The 18,901-nt window shown below is 42.4% G+C and overlaps 1 protein-coding gene across 4 annotated transcripts in view; it reads left to right on the forward strand.

The window, feature by feature from the left end:
* Positions 1 to 5,635: 5,635 nt before the first annotated feature.
* The window catches only part of CREBRF (CREB3 regulatory factor), a 53,107-nt gene continuing 39,841 nt past the window's right edge, over positions 5,636 to 18,901 (forward strand). For 3 of the 4 annotated variants that reach the window (XM_032851827.1, XM_032851830.1, XM_032851829.1), the window contains exon 1: positions 5,636 to 5,766. The gene's annotated coding sequence lies outside the window, so the exon portion shown is untranslated. The remainder of the gene's footprint in view (positions 5,767 to 18,901) is intronic. The other variant, XM_032851828.1, reaches the window with a different exon arrangement.

Consider the following 18,901-nt stretch of genomic DNA (forward strand, 5'->3'; position numbering starts at 1 on the left):
AGCAATGGCTGACCTGTACCCGCTGCTAGCCGTGTGCCAGACCCGAAGGACTTTACCCTTCACCAGACTATAATTGGGGCAGGACAGGCCAAAGAGCAGTACTGTGCATCTCTCTCCTTTCTACTAGTCTCTACTTCTCTGTGTCCCCCACCCCCAGGGAGGAGAAAAGACCACCAACCTAGTGTTTTCTCCCATGGTGTTTATAGGAGCCTAAACCTGTTAATGCTTCCTTCTTTAGAACAGGAGAACTGCCCCTTTGTCCTAATCTCACTTCAGGTTCCACCCTTACTCCCAATTTTCCAAAGGCGACTTCCTCTTTTGCCAAGCTGGGAAGAGATGCTTGGATAAGTGGGCAGGAAGCCCCCTCCTGCTGAGCCGACTGGTTGTAGGGGCACCAGTGAAGCTCTGTGGCTGGTTTACCAGGACTCCTGCAGCCATAATCCTTCTGGCTTTCGCCTGAGTGACAGGTGTGCCTCCTGGGTCGACAAGGTGCCCTGAGGCTCTGAATGGAAAGGCAGGTAGCCCCACAGGAGGCGAGGTGGGCACTGAGGCATGGGGGCTGAGGCGTACGGCTTCCTCCTGGGACTGCCCTTCCTAACAAGATATTATCTGCCCTTGGCATTTGGGTTTGTTACCATGCTTTTATGTCTCACTGCCGACTGGTGTGTGAAAACAGGTGCAGAGTATGACAACTATTTCTTTATACCTCTCACTCTTGGGCTGAGCCCTGTGAAGACAGGAGGAAAACTCAACACTGGCGGCCACCGTTCCTGGTTTCGCTGTTGCACGAGGGAAATTGATGACATCGTGAATTTGTGGGAAAAACAAAAACCGTGGATACAAGGACACCCCCCCCCAACTTCACTCTTTGTTCTCTGAACTTTTTATTATTACTTCTCTCTCTTAGCAACCCCTCTGGACTATTCACTTCCTGGATGTGGAAATCCAGCTTTGTAGTTTTACACTGGATTTGTGCTCTCGGAGTGTGTCTCCATCTGTATAGTTCAACAAACTGTTATCATAACTACAGGTCTTGGTTCCTGCTGCTTATCGATCTGTTCCTCCACTTGCTGTTTTTATCGGCCTACTTCGGGCCTCACCAACAAGAATGTCTTATTGTACCTGTCCTTTGGGAGTATTTGCTACAACAAATGCTAGATTGTTCTCACTCCCTGGCTTCCTGGCTTGCTATCAGTTAAGAGTTGCTGATACTAACAGTGTATGTTCAGCTCAGTGCTGACAAAAAACAAAACCAAGCCAGAAAACAAAACCCCACAGGAGCTACTAGTTGTCCTAGAAGTTTTCACTCATAGCGAAACAGACAAAACAGTTTTGATAGGAATGCTGCCTTGGAAGATAATGGAGTCACAAAGCAGTCTGAGTTGCTGGCTGCCTTCTCTTGCCATGTTACTTTCCCTTTGCTGCTGCTTCTCTTCTAAGAAGCTTCTGGTCACATTCCTCCCTGGAAGGTCAGTGAGGGGTGGGAGGCGGGGGGGACCAACACTTGAGCACTGTGATTCATCAGGTTCTGCATTTGATATTCAGAATCAATCTGATGCACGACAGAAATCAAGAACAGTCAAGTTAGTATCTTGCCCAAACAAGTTAGCAAGAAAGTGGCCTGGAAACACTTAGGTATTGTGTTGTTAACCCCTGCAACAGGGCCTCCTCTCTTATAAACTCTGTTGTACTGTAAGCTTTCCATGTCACTCTCCTTCAGGTTCTGAGTTCCTCCAGGGTGAGGACTGTGTCTTCATGTACACGTTAGACACTCCTCAGATGTCAGTTTATTTCTGTCTCTTTTATTCCCCTAATCCATCACGAAACACAAGCTTGATTATGCTATCTAGTGACATGCCTTGCATTCTCCATAATTCAAATGTAGTAGTGGTATACCACTTGATTTAACTGAGGGCATAATAACACACATGATATGAACAGTACAAAGCAACAGGTTCTTTACGTGCTCAGTTGGGTTGTAGAGGAAAGGATATTAATGAGGGTAGTAATAGACATGGTAGAAATAGACTTCATAAAAGATGTGGGGTCAGGGCACCTGGGCGGCTCAGTGGGTTAAGCCTCTGCCTTTGGCTCAGGTCATGATCTCAGGGTCCTGGGATTGAGTCCCACATCGGGCTGTCTGCTCGGCGGGGAGCCTGCTTCCCCTCTCTCTCTGCCTACTTGTGATCTCTCTCTCTCTGTCGAATAAATAAATAAAAATCTTTTTTAAAAAAAATAAAAGATGTGGGATCTTGAGTCATGGAGGACTAAGAGGATTGGGACCACAGCAGTTACCTAGTTCTGCCTATGGGGAGTGAGGAATTGGAGTAAATAAATAATGGATAGACTAGAGAAGAACCTTGGGGCTGAACTTGGTGCTTTCCAAAAGTAAGAAACCAAAGCTCAGAGCTGTTACATAAAGAGTACTCCATCCCATTGAGAGGTTAAGGCAAGGGGAAAAACTGAACTCTTCTTCCCCCAAAGAATATTTTCTAGGAGAGGTGAATGAGGGATGGGTGCCAATTGCCAACCATCAGTATCTTTTAGATTCACCCTCCGCAATGCTCCAGTCTCCTCAGGAAGAAAATCAGTTTTTAAAAGTGTGAGAAGGGCACAGCTTTTCCTGGAGATCTTCCAGCTTTGAGTTAATTAATCTCACTTCTGAAGCTGTGAAATGTTAAGGTATCACACAGGTCCAGAGGGGTGCAGAAAGAAAACACTTAGACTCAAAAGGTTAACACTCATTTAGATGTGTACATAATCAGCAGGCAGGGCTCAGTCTGTGCTCTAATGAAGAACTGCAAACTTTAGGTTGTAAGGAAAGTTAGGACCTGTAGCAACTCTTTTAATTTTCAGGAGAACTCAATGTTAAAAGTTAGAAGATTGGGGAGAACATCCACTTCAAGTCCAGATTTCTTGTGGTGAAGAAAGGGAAGAAAGTGGAACCCTGCGAGGTCCCACCCCTCATCCTGGATCTCATAGTAAGTAGAGCTCAAATTGAAGTGTTGGGTCCAAGAACTGCGTTTTGAATACCTCAAGGTTTAAAGGATATGAAATGTCAGCGTATCAGAAAATACCACTGGGAGGATACATGGAGCATGGGTATTTCTGGTTGCTTCTAAGAGGGGAAAATGAATGGCCAGGGAACAGGAGTGGGAGAGAGATTTAATATTCGCTGAATATCTTTTTGTACCTTTTGAATTTTGTGCTGTGTATATGTTACTCAATCAAAAAATAAATAATTTATTTTTAAGAGTTCAGTGGAGTCCTAACTATTGCTTTGTTTCCCCCATTCTGTCATGTTTGTGTAGCACATTTTTTGGTTCAGGCTTTTGATTCTGCAGAAGCAAGGTTAAGCACTTTGGAAGAGGTGATGGCAGTTGGTTACTACTTTGTGGCTAGAACAAGAAGAGCTCCTGTACCTCAAGCCAGTGCTATTCCACAGTCCCAGTCCTGCCAGTTTTTACTTTGGCACAGTCTGGCAGAATAAAACCCAGAGAAACACAAATGAATTAGTAGTCAGTGATTTCATTCACTTCAGAGCAGAATATGGTCATTAACCATGATGGGAAGGTCTCCATTAGCTAACACTGTCCTTTCTGAGACAAGGGAAGATGCAAAGGCGGAATCCATCATAATTCACTAGTAAGCTCCTTCAATGGCAGAGCCACGTGCTAGAAGAATCAGGCTGTCCTTGACCCAAGCAGACTGTTGCCCAGCAGAAGTATGAAAATGACCGCCAAAAGGGCAGTGGAACAGTTGAAGAGCTAGCCACCTGCTGGAGTTTTTCCAAACAAGGTATTATGAGAAAGGATCCTTGGTATGGTATCCCATGGGGATTTAATGCAAGAATCGAATATGAACGAGTAAAAGGACACTGGCTCAAACTTCCCAAGCCAGTTTTTCTTTTGGTGTTTCAATTTTAAACTCCAGTCCATATGGAAAATTAGAATGTGGTATGTTAGACTTAAAAAAGAAAATAATGATAATCCTGCTACTTTCTGTGCAGTAGGGAAAATACTCCTTCACTGGGTGCTGAGACCCTAAGGAATTTTGAAGGATGCAGAGGTGGGATTTACTTTATTTTCCCCTTAGGTATCTACATATAACCACCTATTAATACTGTTTACCTAAGTAGTATTTTAGTGGCAGTTAAACAGGTAAAGTCTAGAATTATCCTTACTTGCTATTTAGCTTACAGTATGTCTTCTAAATGATGTCTTTGAAACAATCTAATAATACTACCATTCATTAAATACCCACTTTATGCGACACACTGTGGTAAGTGCTTTATATGAAATTTTCCACTCGATTCTCAAATCAACCCTATGAGTTACTTACAGAGGAGCCTTACGGGAGTTAAATAATTTGTGCTGGTTAACACGTGGTAGAGCAAAGATTCATATCCAGGCTGTTATTTGACCAGTATTTAATGATTGCCTGTGTGGCAGGCATGAAAGGCAGAGGAGAAAGAGCAGGGCCAATCTCTGCCCTCTTGAAACTTAGGATCTTTAGAAGTCTTCTAATTCCAAAGTCCATGGTTTTGACATTAACACTATACTACTTCCGTAGATCTGTGCAAAGGAGAGCAACAATTTCTAAGGCAGTCACTCCTTTGAGAAAACTGGCATCCTGAGGGAATCTGGCCAAGCATTTCTGTGCTCTAATCCAACTTTCTTCATGCTTACTAAAGTCATTATTTCTGTTCTGTGCTCAGAAGATAAATTCTGTGCCCTTAAGAAGTATAAAGAGCAGGCTGTGGCAACAGACCTGGGTTCTGGGCCCGGCTGGTTCATTTACTAGCTTCCTGACCGGGAGCGAGTAATCCCTATGAGCCTCAATTTCCCCATCTGCAAAAATAGGCATGTTACCATTGAGTGTACCTGTAGGATTAACTAAATGAGATGATGAGCCCACTACATAGTACACGTTCGGTAGCAGAAGGTCGCTGTTGTTAACAGGATTAGGGAGCACAAGGAAACCTCGGGCACATGTGTTAGGAAGGTTTGCTAGGCGCTTCTGGTAGCATTCTGTTTGTACAGTAGTGTACAGGTATTCTTTCTCTTAAAGGTGCACGCAATCTGACCGATCCCAGTGTCTCGGGTTTACGTACGCAGTAAATACTAGTTGAATGAACGAATGACTGAAGGCAAGGTCAGTCTCAGCGAATTAAGAGGTTCAGATGTGGAAGACATACATAAAACAGAAAGTTGATGCAATCCCTCTCAAGTCAGTGCCCTCGGTTCCCGTGAGTTTCACTAACTTAGAATGTAAATGCAAATGGGCATAAAGGTAAATATAAGTGGGTATACGACACTTCGGGCCTCACCGTGCAGTTGTGAGATCAGATTAAATGCTGCATGGGAGAGTTTTTGTAAACGAACCTCCTTTACAAACGTGAGTGTGGCTCTGTATCAAAGACGGCCCACGCCCACGCTGCAGTGGCAGGCGCCGAGCCCCCGCTCCGCCCCCTCTTCCTGGTTTTTCCCGGCAATCCGCCCCTCCGGTGTCATGTGACAGGGGTGCCCAGCCGGGACCAGCTCCTGATTGGCCGGATTGCGGAACGCCTCCCGATTGGCCGGAGGCCGGCGGGCCCCCGCCTCCCTCCTCCTCCTCGCCGCGGCCCACGTGAGGGGGGCGAGTCACGCGATTTCCGGGAACCCGTCAGGAAGGACATAAACAAAACAAACCGAGGCAGCATGGAGAGGGGCCGCGGCCCCTGCAGCGGAACCGGACCCAGCCCTTGAGCCGCCCCCACACCCACAGGTGAGCTCTGCTGCTCTCCGCCAGGAGCCTGCAGGGGCCTGGGCTGGGGGACTAGCCGGGCGGGGGGCGGAGGAGGGCCGCTGGCCTACGAGGCAGCAGCACCGGGGCTCTGAGCCGGGCGGGCGCGGGGCAGCCGGGACCAGGGCCGAGTCTGGGGGGGCGCGCGGGCCTCAGGCTGCCTCCTGCAGGTCACGGGGTCTCCGGTTCCCCTCCCCCACCCCCGGCCCGGGACGGTTATATAAAAGCGCAGCGCGGCTGTAGGGGGGACCCACGGGTGGGCGGCAGGCTAGGCCAGGGGTGGGCAACGCCAGGCGTCTGTCCTGCCAGGCCGCCCGGACCTTAACTGCTGCCTCCGAGTCTGGGGCCGTGGCTGCCGGCTACCGGCCTGTCAGAGAAGCGAGCGGGTGGGAGGGGCCGGGGAAGGGAGGGGAGGCGAGGCTGGCGGGGGAGGAGAGAGAGGGGCGTGTGAGGAAGGGCCGGGGCCGCGAAGGTTGAAACTGGGCAGGCAGGAGACGAGGAAGCGCTGGCTGGGGGTTGGGAGGGATGCAGGCAGGGGTGTCTCTGGGGTAGCCGCTCCCCCTTCCCGTCTCCGCCCCAGGGACTGGCGAGAGGGGCCTCCCTCCGGGATTTGTTTATATGTCTTCTCAAAGCAGCTTGGAGCGGCTCGTAGGCGGAGCCCTAAGCGCGGAGTGGCAGGCCTCGCCGTCCAATGGGACCGGCGGATGAAGGCCGCTGCGCCAATGGACGTGGGGGAGGCGGTGCCGCGGGCCCCCCAATTTGTTAGGCTGTGCCGGGGGTGGGCCGGGTGGGGCGGCCATGTTAGATGGGAGGGGACCGGTGGTGGTGGGTCACTGGGAGGGGAGGGGAGGAGACAGGGCAAAGGGCGAGGGAGCCGGGCCGGGGGCGTTTCGGGTGTCCGAAGGCGAGTCCAATCGGACCAGGAAGTAGCTCAGGGGAGCCAGACCCCGACCCACCGCTCTCCCCTCCCGAGCAGAGGAGGCAGGGAAGTACCGAGGGCAGTCTAGCCGCCCCTGGGGGTGGTTCCTGGGACTAGATGGAGCTCAATCTCTGGATTCTCCCTCTTTCTCGGCCCTACCCTTCCTGACAAACACGGCCGCCAAACCCTGTAATTGCTCTCCTCTAACCCAAGAAAGCAAACCTTTTTGCTGTTTCTGAGCGGACTCGAGCTTTAAGACTACGTTAAGAAGGTGCTTGGATAGCTAGCGGTCTGAATTTCGGCACAAGGCCTCACACAGAGGCAGACAGTGAGGAGGAAGTTCTGCTTTTCTGGATTTTGCACAGAAAACCGGGACTAGAAAAAGCCGAGAAAGTGAAGAGCTGGGTGGGGTTTCCATTTTTTTCGTCAGGGTACCTTCTTAAGATTGCCCCCGCACTTTCTAGTCCTAGTCCTAGTAGTAATTTGCCCCTCCTGCTTACATAAATTTGTAGCTCATGTGAGTCAAGTTCATAAGAAAACTGAGCCTTGAGAAAATTACTTTGATTTGAAGGTTCTTTAGGACTTTGTCTTGTGAATATCCAGCAGGTGAGGAATAGGATCAAAAACTGACTTCTTTCTTTTTAAAAAGCAGAAAATACGGTTTTTATGTAAATCTGGTAATCTGTGGTAAACTGGTTGTCACTTGATTGTACTTTTAAATTTTTTTTTTTCCCGTTTTACTTTCATCCAAAATAGCTGGGAAAACACCAGAGACGAAGGGGGAAATGGTATGAGTAATTAGAAAATCATTTATTTTACTTTGTTTTCTGATCATTTTGGCATCCTGTCAACCTTATTAAATGCTTGATTTATGTGAACATAACCTTACAACCTGTGACTGCGCTGGTATTGTCAAGGGTACCAGGCTCTTTTATTGATGCACTTCGGTTAAGCACGTCGGGTATCCTGCAGAGGCCATTCAGGAGTTGACTGTATTTATTCAGGAATTTGCATTATCTCCTATTTTGTTAACCAGAAGAAAAATAATAATTGGTAAATAAATGATTTGTCGATTTCTGTATTGTTTTGACGTGCTTGAGTTAGTTCTGTTAAGAATGATATGTAAAAATATAATCCCTGATTTTTTAATAGACTTCAGTTCTTAAATATAACTTTTACAGCAAATAAAAGTATTAGTTTATTATTTATTGATTTTTCTTAAGAATGGCAAAGAGAGAGGCGCCTGGCTAGGTAGTGGGATATGCCGCTCTTGATCTTGGGTTGTGAGTTCAAGCACCACGTTGGGTCTACTGCTTACTTTAAAGAATAAAGTAAGAATGGCAAATAGAGCCGACGTGAGTTACTTGGGTATAATTCTTTTATATGACATACATCAGCTTTGAAATTTTTAGGCTAGTAAGCATAGAAGAGACTAAATACATCTGGGAGGAGAGATTTTGGATGTTCCACTTACCATCCCTTCTCTGTCTGAACAAGTGAAAACAGACCCTTAGACTGTGTCCTACTTGGTTTACTAGTTCACTCTGTGTGGGTTCTTGGATGCCAGTTAAAAGACTGAGAGAATAACTTGTATGGTTCCCTGATGGTGGTTAACAATACAAGTGACCGTGAAAGTACAGTGAGTTTCTATGTTTATTATTGTAGCACAGTTTTTAAAAGGGTAAAACTAAATCCACTGTTTGCTTTTAAATATAGCTTGTAGTCAGGATTGACAATTTTATGACTTGGAATTAATCAGCGAGGTTTGTTTCCGTGTGGGTGTTGACTTGGATGTTTGAGAGAAAAATTCTCTTTCATTGTATTCAGTAGTTCATCTAACAGGCTAGATAAACTCTTAAGCTAGATATAATTTGTCTGGTCGTTAGTCTGATGATTCTAAGATAGGGGTCGACAAGACTTTTTCTGTTCACGGTCAGATAGTAAATATTTAGGCTTGTGAGCCATGTAGTCTCTCTCAGCTCTGCAAATTGTAGCATGAAAACAACCATAGATAATATGTTTGGGGCTGTATTCTAATAAAATTTATTTATAAGAACTGGCTGTGGTTGAAGGTTGTAGTTTGTTTATCAGTCCCTGTCCTAAGACATCAGTCACTGGATTTTAATTACTTAGATGTAAAGATACTGCACAATATATAAGCATGCACTTCAGCTAATAATTTGAGCACTTGCAGAATATACATTATCTCTTGCCCTGAAGAATTTTTAGAATAAAAGCACAAGGCAGCACTGTAGTCTGTATTTTTATTTCATTTGCAAATAGATGTTTTCCTGGAAAAAACACTTTTTTATTTTTTTAGTTTTTTAAAGTAGGCTCCACGTTCAGTGTGGAGATCCAAGAGTCAGATGCTTAACCCACTGAGCCACTCAGGTGCCCCTGAAAAAAACGTTTTAAAGCAAATGTTGGAATGTTAAGTCCTTTTTATCTTAGAGATGCATTCTCATTGAAAAGTTTTTTGCTTTTTAAGACTATGATACCTAAGAACCTTAGTATAGTCAAGGGTATAGTCTTATTGAGGTCTTAAAGTGGCATTTAGTGTATCATTCCTAACAAAACTGTTCACAGCTGTTTGAAGAGATGTTATTCAAGTGAGTAAATACTTAACTCTGAGTTCTTTGATACATCATGCAGTTAATTTGGACGCCATACCCATGGTGCCGCTGCCTGAGATGTTTGTAGAGTTACCTAAATAGGGTAGGATACTTTTTCAGACAAGATCCCAAAAGATGAAGGTTGCTACCCCTCCCTTTCCTTGGAAAATGTGAAGTAGAGCTAAGTGCCCACTGAAGTGGAGATGCTAAAACCCTAAAAATATTACATAGGCAAATACTTAATTTTTTCATGGGTAGCTTTTTGCTTTGTTTCTGTGTAGTATTTCTCCAGTTTTGTTGACTCGAACTGGGTTTTAAGCGCAATTGTGACAGTTGAGAAAGGAGAATATATTGACCTCTTAAAATGGAAAAGCATCATGTGGCCTGTAATTGTGTTTCTAGTTCTAGTTAGCCTACTATTTGGCTGGGTGATTGTGGGTAATTCAGTTTATTAATTTGTAATGGGAGAGATTAATGATGTTTTCTATCTCAGTGGGATACTGGGAAATTGTCAGTTATTGTATTCTCAACCTCTTATAGTTTGACTATGCCAATATTTCTGGCTGATTAGAACCACCTCTCAAATCTCTATTCAGTTTTTGTTTTCATAGTTTAATGACCTCTCAGTTTACCTTTATTAGCACTTGTTCCACAGTACAGTATTTACCCATTTATGTTACCTGCCTGGTAAGCAACTTGAGCTCAGAGTCTGCCTCTTTATTTTTATATCCCCAGTGCCTCACTCTGTGCCTGACACCTTTTAGTGTTTCTGAACTTCCTAAATAAGTGAATGCATTGCTAAAAACTCCTTATCTGGAAGGTAGTAAGTCAGTCTACTATTAGTAGAGATGTTGGACTTAGTTGGAGGGGAGGAATTAATCACCATCTGCTGAAACAAAATGCCTTCATTTAAAAATTGACCCTTTTCTTTTGAGAAAGTTTATGGAAAAGCTATTTTGATGATGTTTAAAAATCCCTTGAATTCTTTCGTTAATTTTTTTCAGATACATTCTATTATTTAGACTTGTTGAATATTCCTTCTAAGCATGACCCCCCCCCCCACACACACACACAACCTGTGCTTTTTCTTTAGATTTGTCATTAGCTCTTGGCACACTTGGATCTCTGGGTATTTGGCAATTATGATTGAAACCTCTTATTTATTAGAGTTTGTGACAATTATTTGTCTGTATAGCAGTGTTTGTCATCTTGGGGAAGTACTGTAAAATCATTCTTGTTAATAAGTCTGATTCAGCCCAGGGAGGGGTGACATGGAGAGGGCTAGTCATGGAGAGCGTTTGTTGCAGGGGACTGCAGTGGGATTTGGTGACTGCAGTGGGACTTGGTGACTGCAGTACTATCCCATTGTGTTGCTGGCCAAGGCTTGTGTGCTTTTTCACCAGTTCATGACCTTTCTCCCAAAATCTATATTGAAACTCTCCTCCCCAAACAACTTTTTAAATCACTTATCTTCCCACTAATTCCCAGCAACTCTTATTTTCATCCTGCTGTTCTGGCCTTTTAACACCAAACCTACTTTTACATCTTTTGTTACAAAGTCACGTTTTACTTACTTATCTTTGGGTATTGTTGATGTTGGCAGTTTCCCATGAAAGCACTATGAGCTTGCTGATTTTGTGTCCTCCAGTTTTCTTCAGATTCTTCTTGCACACTTATTTTCTTTAGTATATAATGTTCTGCCTTTGAGAGTTTAAGGTGCTTTTGTTTTTATTTTAGAGAGGAATTTTCTTCTTTGACTACTACATACTATTCCTGATGCAGTTTGCCTTCTCTGTTATATTTTTGCCATTCAGTAGAAATTTAAAGCATCATAAAAATAAAACTTTAAGGAAAGGTCCTTGATGGTATGGGGAGAAACTAGGGGTAGGGTGCCTGTATTCTTGTTCAAAAGATTCAATATAGAATTCCTTTAAACAGCAAGGCTTCTAGCTTCCTACTTGTGTTGTATAAGATGTAAAAATGTCTTGCTTGTAAAAGGACTTTACGGTTTTGTGAAATGCTTCTTAGTAAGGGTTTTCATCCTTACTGGTGAATCCTTTACTAGAATTGCCTGTAGACTACTAGAGGAAACAAGACCTTACATTTTAACATTAGGCTAATTTTTAGAACAACATGTTCTGAAAATATGGAGAGGAACTACTAACTCTGCCTTAGAAAGTTGGAGGAAAGTTGTGGAGAAGCTTCACAGAAAAGGTTCATTTAAACTCGGTTTTGAAGACCAGTGAAGGAAGCGTTCTAGTCTAGTCAAGGAGGTATAAAAGGTGTATGTGGGGCGCCTGGCTGGTGCAGGCGGAGCACGTGACTCTTGATCTCAGGGTCATGAGTTTGAGCCCCACATTGGGCATAGAGCCTACTTAAAAAAATAAAAGATGTATGTGATGTGTGGGGTGGGCTTGGATATGAGAAGGCTTCACCTAGGACAGGGCCATGGAGAGGGGATAGATGGAAGAGGAGGAGAAGACTACTTGGTGAGACTTAGGAGGAAAGGGCTTTTTTGTTTTCCTCTTGTTTTCTATTTCTCCTAGGTCTGCTCAACACTGTCAAGTCTTTGGTTCCTTTACTCTGTGGGTTTGACTTCGATTAGATGGTCTCTTTCCCCATAGTTTTTGGTTTTTCTTTTAGTCCTTCATCAAGGTCTGACACACCTCTCTTCTCTCTTGTAATCTGTCAATACGAGGATACCTATTAATTCTGATGTAATGTATCCCTGACCTTTATTTCACTACCTTGGTTCCATCCCTTCCTCTCGCACTCTCTGCCTGCCTCTCTGCCTACTTGTGATCTCTGTCAAATAAATAAATAAAATCTTAAAAAAAATAAAAAATAAAAACATTATTTAACACTATCTGCTTCTTTGTATTTGAACAGCAACATATGTCTGAGTTGATTCCCTTTTGGGAAATCTTGTGAGATCAACTTGGTTTTGGTTCCCAAAATCCGTCCATCCATTTTGGGTTTGCTTCCAGATTTTAGGCCATTGTGAATAAAGCTATTTTGAACCTTCATGTACAGGTCTTTTAAATACTTCTCTTACCGTTAACTGTCTTTTATTTGGAGGTCCAGTGAAAGTCCTGAAGTTAACTGTATTCACAAACAGGCTTTTTGCTAGTGCTGTGGTTTTAACAGCACTTCATCCGTAAGCTTAGACACCTGTCGGCTTAGGTCCTCATCTGTGAAATGGAACTGGGTAGAGAATGGAGCAAGCTGGGGAGCACAGGCCAGTTTAAAGGGATAATTTGTTTCAGTTCAAGTGATCTTGCTGGGAATATGTACCCAATGATTTTTTTTTTTTCCTCCAAGAGAGTGGCATTTGTTAACAGGACTCAGAAATCTTATATGAAATTTCCAATTTAAATGCTGGCAGTTAAATTTTAATTTTTTAAAAACACCAGTGAATGAGCCCAACAAAAACCATATGTAGGCATTGATTTGTGGCTGCAGTCCAGTTTGAGGCTTTTAGTTTAAATCCTCGGTTAACTTTGTATTTCCTTTTAAATTGTATATAGTCCTGGTAAAGTGATCTTATTGGGACTTTGCTACCTAATGGTTTAGCATGATAACTTGCTGGTTGTCCAGACTCCTAAGTTAAAAAACTAATGAATTACTATAAACGAATTTTATTCTTTCCTCTACTAGGAGTGATAGAAGAATTCTGAGTGTCTGATGGAGGGTGGGATCAGGTTCTTGTTACTCTTTGTACTTTGATAGGACAGATCATCCATGGTTATGTTTTCCCAGCACTTGGGGTAGTCCGTCTCCTTTGGTTTATTCTGAATCCTGTTGAGACAAGTATAGTATAAACTGTGTATTTGTAAGAATTAGAAACTGTGTAAGGTGTTATGGATATAAAGATAAATTTTGCATAGGTCCATTTCCTTGGGTTACCCAGCATATCTGGTAAAGCCAGTATAACTAAGTATAAAAAAAGGATAAGCTGTATGTAATTGTTTGAACAATTAGAGCAATAATCTCTCTGAAGAAACCCTTTCCTCTTGTAATTTACTTACCAAGAATTTTTTTTTAAAGATTTTTTTTTTTTAAAGTAATTTCTGCACCCAGTGTCGGGCTTGAACTCAGAACCTGAGATCTAGAGTCCCCTGCTCCATGGACTGAACCAGCCAGGCGCCCCTACTTGCCAGTTCTTATTGTGTACAGAGATAACTAGTTTGAAGCTTATGAATTACTTTGTGAATCGAAAGATTGTTTTTGCTGACTAAACCAGCATAAATGACGTTGACCCTCATGAAGCCAAGGCAGGGATGTTAAATGACCTGTGTTGCCTGTAGATCCCTTACTTACCCTAGTTCCAAGCAGTTGGGTTTTTGTGATAATTAAGTGTGGAATTTAGACAATCTAGGATTCTGAGTTGAATTCGGGTTTACACTTTCAGTAGCTGCAACACTCCAGGAACATCTTATATAACAAGAAAGGAATCTTAGGATAAGATTTATTGAGTATCTGTTTTGTGTCAGGGCACATATTATTGTGAATCACAAAATCCCTGTAAAGTAAGACAGGGAATTCTTGTATTTACCAATAAAAGAAGGCAAGTAAGAATCTGGAATAAAATTCCAAATACTCATAAAACAGAACCTTTTATCTCGAATCTAGAGTTTGCTTCTCACAGAGCAAGCCTGTAGGAGTAGTAGAGCCAAAGAGGCAGCCAACCTTTCTCAGTGTTGAAATAAATGATTGCAATACTGTATTCACAACCTCTTTGTAGCCTTATGCCAAAACCTCTGTACCAGCTGCTCTATAGCCCTGTGCCAGTGGTGTAGCCCATTTCGCATAATAGGAAGGAATTTGAAGAGGATTTCAAAATTGTGTATATTCTTGCTACTTTTGAAAAGTCAAATCGGGGAAGGAGGGAGGAGACAGAGTTTGAGAAAGAGCCTAGGTCTCTGATCACCGGAGTGCTGAAGTTGTTAGGATATGTCCAGAGTGTCTTGGGGCAGCTCTTCCCCTGGAATCTTGCAGTATGGCTCAAATGTGTTTGCCTGCAGCACTCTCTGTTTCTATGCTGCTGCCTTTAATCCTGTTCCCTTTTTACATTTTGTAGATTTCTGCTGAACAGCTCAGAAAACTAAATGATTCTTTAAATTTCAGTGTTTAATCTGCATAAAATATTTTGTCTTAATTAAAATGGGGGTGGAGAGAGAAAGAACAGTGTAACCTGTATTAGTCCAGTGCCTGGATTCAGTTGGTTTAAATAAATATTGATCCTACTCCTTCTTCTACCCTCTCCTCACTAGACAGGAATTCTCTCTGGTCTTCAGAATTGACTGAAATTCAAATAATACTTCTCCTGGAAGTGTAAAAGGCAATTCAGGAGTACAATTTTAAGTATTTCTGTTATATGATACTATAGTGGTTCAAGACTCAAAATTAACAAGCTAACTTACTAGATAATTTCAGAGCACATAAAGGATGATAAACATACAGTTGACCTTTGAACAACATGGGGGTTAGGGGGCACCGACCATCCCTCTCCCCCCCATGCAGTTGAAACTCTTGTGTATAACTGTTGACGCTCCCAAAACTTAACTACCAATAGCCTGCTGTTAACCAGAAGCCTTATGGAGAACATAAACAGTTAATTAACACATATTTTGTATGTGTATTCTTACAATAAAGTAAGCTGAAGAAAATACGAAGAAAATCGTAAAGAAGAGAACATCCATATACAGTACTAATACTGTACTTATTGAAAAAAATCACGTACAAGTGGACCCACACTGTTCAAACCTGTTATCCAAGGGTCAGCTGTATATAAATGACTGACTGACTTGCAGTGTTCTCTTTGTATATGCAAAAAGTTGCACGTCTGAAGAACCTTTGGTCTTAGGGGATTTTCCATTCATTGTCCATCAACTCTTGTGTGGATGCCTCTGCTGGGCAAGGCATTGCTTCTGGCGCTAATGAAATAGGAGATATAATGGTTGTTCTCAAAAGACCTTCCAGTCTGGTAGTGGAGACAAGGAATTAGGGAGGAGGAAAAGAAAAACCACTGTGAGCAAAGGCATGAAAGACCAGAGCCTTACTGTTGGAAATTCTGATTGGAGGAAAGTGTGATTTTAAGTACCTCAAGGATTTGGTGAAATTGTGAGATCAACCAAGTATTAGTGTTATAGAAGAGTAGTGGGAGATGAGATTGGAAAGATAGTTTCATTGTGTCTGAGTATTTTGATTATGCAAGAGATGTTTGGGAGTTTCTGAGAGAAACTCTTATCATGAGTATGTGTGTGTCTAAGGTCATGGGATGTGAACGAACATGGGAATACCTGGTTCTCAGATGGCAAGGCTCATGCATTTATGTGTTTAGACTGAAGATGCAGACTTGGGAGCCCTCTGGAGAAAAGGTACTGCAAGTAGAGGTGGTCTCTATAATGATGGGTTTGCACAGAAACATTTGCTGAATGACCTCAGATAAATCTGTTACCCTTGTTGAACTTTTTTAATTAATGTAAAAATGGTTGGACGGAGGGTAGTGGATGGCCGTGATGCTAATACCCTAACTACTTTACCAAGTTGTTTTATCAAATGACAAGGCATAGCAATGCGTTTGTAGTCTATAAACAGTGATACAAATATAATCTGTGAATATTTTATTGCCAGTGGTAACCAAGTATGGCTGGGGTTAGAAATACATTATTTGGTTCTATCTAAAACTGTCCCATGCTCTCACTCTTGTGCTCTGAACAACTTAATCGACAGATATCAATGCTGCAGAAAAACTGTAATATCTTGTGATTGATAAGTTTTCAGAAATAAAAAGTAGCTCTTCCTGCTCAGCTCACATTGATCCAGACACCTACTTTAATGGTCTTTTTGGTTCCCAAAGGGTTTTTTAAATTAAGATCCCATATATTTCTCTGTAGGCAAAAGGTTAAAGTTCAGCAGAAGCCTTTGGAAAGGAATGGAATAAAACTGAGAGGTCTTGTGTCTTCCTACAACAGTGCATTCTAAGGAGAGATATTTTTGAGGTTTAGTATCTTTTCTTAGCTCCTCAGGATTCTTAGTAAAATAATTTTGTTTAAGGAAATGTTTGTGGCAAACCTAACTCTCAACCCCCACATTTTAAAAACTCTGAGTGTGAGGATAAAAGGGTACTATTGGATTGATCCAGGGATAAAGAGTGTACAAAGCGGTATGATAAAAGGATCATATCTGCTTATAGGGTCACGATGAGTACTGCTAGGCTAGGAAAATGATGTTTTCTCTGGGGGAAAAGAAATATTTTCTGAAGGAAAAGATAGGTCTACTCTCTCTTTAGCCTCCTCTTTTCTTCAAGACCATCAGCAGCAGGGTTTGGAAAATAAATAATGAGCGTCTTTTGCTGGTAATTCCAAACATAAACTATAATCATCTAGTTAGAAGTGTACTTACCTGTTATCTATATTCTGGAGTCCAGAGAACTGCTATTGAAGGGTAGAAAGTAGGGATTCACCTGAAGGTGTGTTCACAGAATGTATATCACATAATAAAGGGAGAATGTGGCCCCCGCCATTTACCCAGTGTGTTTGTTGCATGAGCAGCATATGTTTCCTCTGTGGTTTGGGAATTTGCGGATCTGATTTCTGCTGTGCCATGAAGCAGGTAGTGGCTTGATTCAGTAAACATCTGAAGAACTATTTTCAGTAGAACTCTTTTGTTCACTATTTTGCTGCGCAGTTTTCTTTTTAAAAATATTTTATTTATTTATTTGACAGACAGATCACAAGTAGGCAGAGAGGCAGGCAGAGAGAGGGAAGCAGGCTCCCCACTGAGCAGAGAGCCCGATGCAGGGCTCAATCCCAAGACCCTGGGATCATGACCTGAGCTGAAGGCAGAGGCTTTAACCCACTGAGCCACCCAGGCATCCCTACTTGTGTGGTTTTCAAAAGGAGAGGAATTGTTGAGTGGGACAAATGAAGTATGGCAGGATGGATGGAATGTGAATGCTGGGTCCTGGTTTGAAAAGGAGCTTGGGCAAACTGACAAACTGTCTTTCTTGCTAAACGGGAACCTCACGGGGTATATATATGGGATGTATAAACTTAAATTACCAAGTCAGTGGTCGTTCCTCCTGTCCCTTCCTTTTCTTCCCTTTCTTTCATCTTTGCTTGGGGATTAAGCCTCAGGAGAAAGGACTTACTTAAGTTAGGGGTTAAGTAACAGGACAGTTACCACATCTTAGAACTGTGGATCTCGTACAGTTTAAAGACAACAGAGAGAGAACCCAGGAACTCTGCACACATGAAAGAAATGATGAGCATGAACCAACAAAGATTAGGAAAGATCAAAATAAACCATAGTATATGAATTACATAATGGTATAAATGTGTTGGGTATTTCTTCCCTCAAAAATTTTTTTAAATACCTTTCATTGTGAAACAAATTTTTCCATTTAAACCATTTTTAAACGTACAGTCTTGTGTATCTATTTCTAGAACACTTTCCTCATCTTAGAATCCTAGGCAGATTCTAAACAGAAAACTCTGCCCATTAAACAGTAACTCTCCTGGTGTCTGGTAACCTCTATTCTACCTTCTAATCCATGAATTTGCCTATTCTTGTACCTCACATAAGTTGCATCATGTAATATTTGTCCTTTTGTGTCAGGTTTATTTCTCTCAGTGTAATTTTTTTTTCAAGATTTTATTTATTTATTTGACAGAGATCACAAGTAGGCAGAGAGGCACACAGAGAGAGAGAGAGAGAGAAAGAGAGGAGGAAGCAGGCTCCCTGCTGAGCAGAGAGCCCAATGCGGGGCTCGATCCTAAGACCCTAGGATCATGACCTGAGCCGAAGGCAGAGACCTTAACCCACTGAGCCACCCAGGCGCCCCACTCAGTGTAATGTTTTTAAAGTTCATCCATAATCAGAATTTCACTCCTTTTTATGGCCGAATAATGTTCCCTTGCATGAATTACTATATTTTGTTTATCCATTCATCTGTTGATGGGCGCTAGAGTTGTTTCCACCTTCTGAATATTGTGAATAACGTAGCTGTGAATATGGGTGTGCATTGTATCTGTTTGAGTCCCTGCTGATTCTTTTGGGTATGTATGCAGATGTGGAATTGCTGGATGTATAGCTTCGTGTGGAACTGCTAAAGATTCCTAGCAGCACCACTTTGCATTCCTACCAGCATTGCACAAGGGTTCCAGTTTTTCCACATCCTCCTCAACATCCTCAATTTGTTATTTTCCATTTTTTGGATAATAACCATCCTAATGGGTGTGTCAAAAAATTTTTTAACATCTACTCTGATAAATGTTGGATGACTCAAAAGTGCTACTTACTATTGTGAGGAGCCAGTTCCCTTGAGTTAACCAACTAAATGGGAACAGTTAACCAACTAAATGCCTTAAGCCAATGGCTTATAAAAGGGGAGCTGTAGGGATTTGAGCCATCATATATATAGTATCTGCTTTTTCATAAGACATTTTCATTTATAGTTTATATTTTTCAACCTTTGAAAAAAATGTGGTCTCTCGGGAATTAGCTGAAACTCTCAGTTTCAGAAGAGGCAAAATTTGGGGGCTCTTGGATGTGTGTAAACTGCATGGGGCACTCTGGTCAG

This window comes from Lontra canadensis, unplaced genomic scaffold (assembly GCF_010015895.1).
Source record: "Lontra canadensis isolate GAN:19392208 unplaced genomic scaffold, GSC_riverotter_1.0 scaffold5, whole genome shotgun sequence".
Lineage (NCBI taxonomy): Eukaryota > Metazoa > Chordata > Mammalia > Carnivora > Mustelidae > Lontra > Lontra canadensis.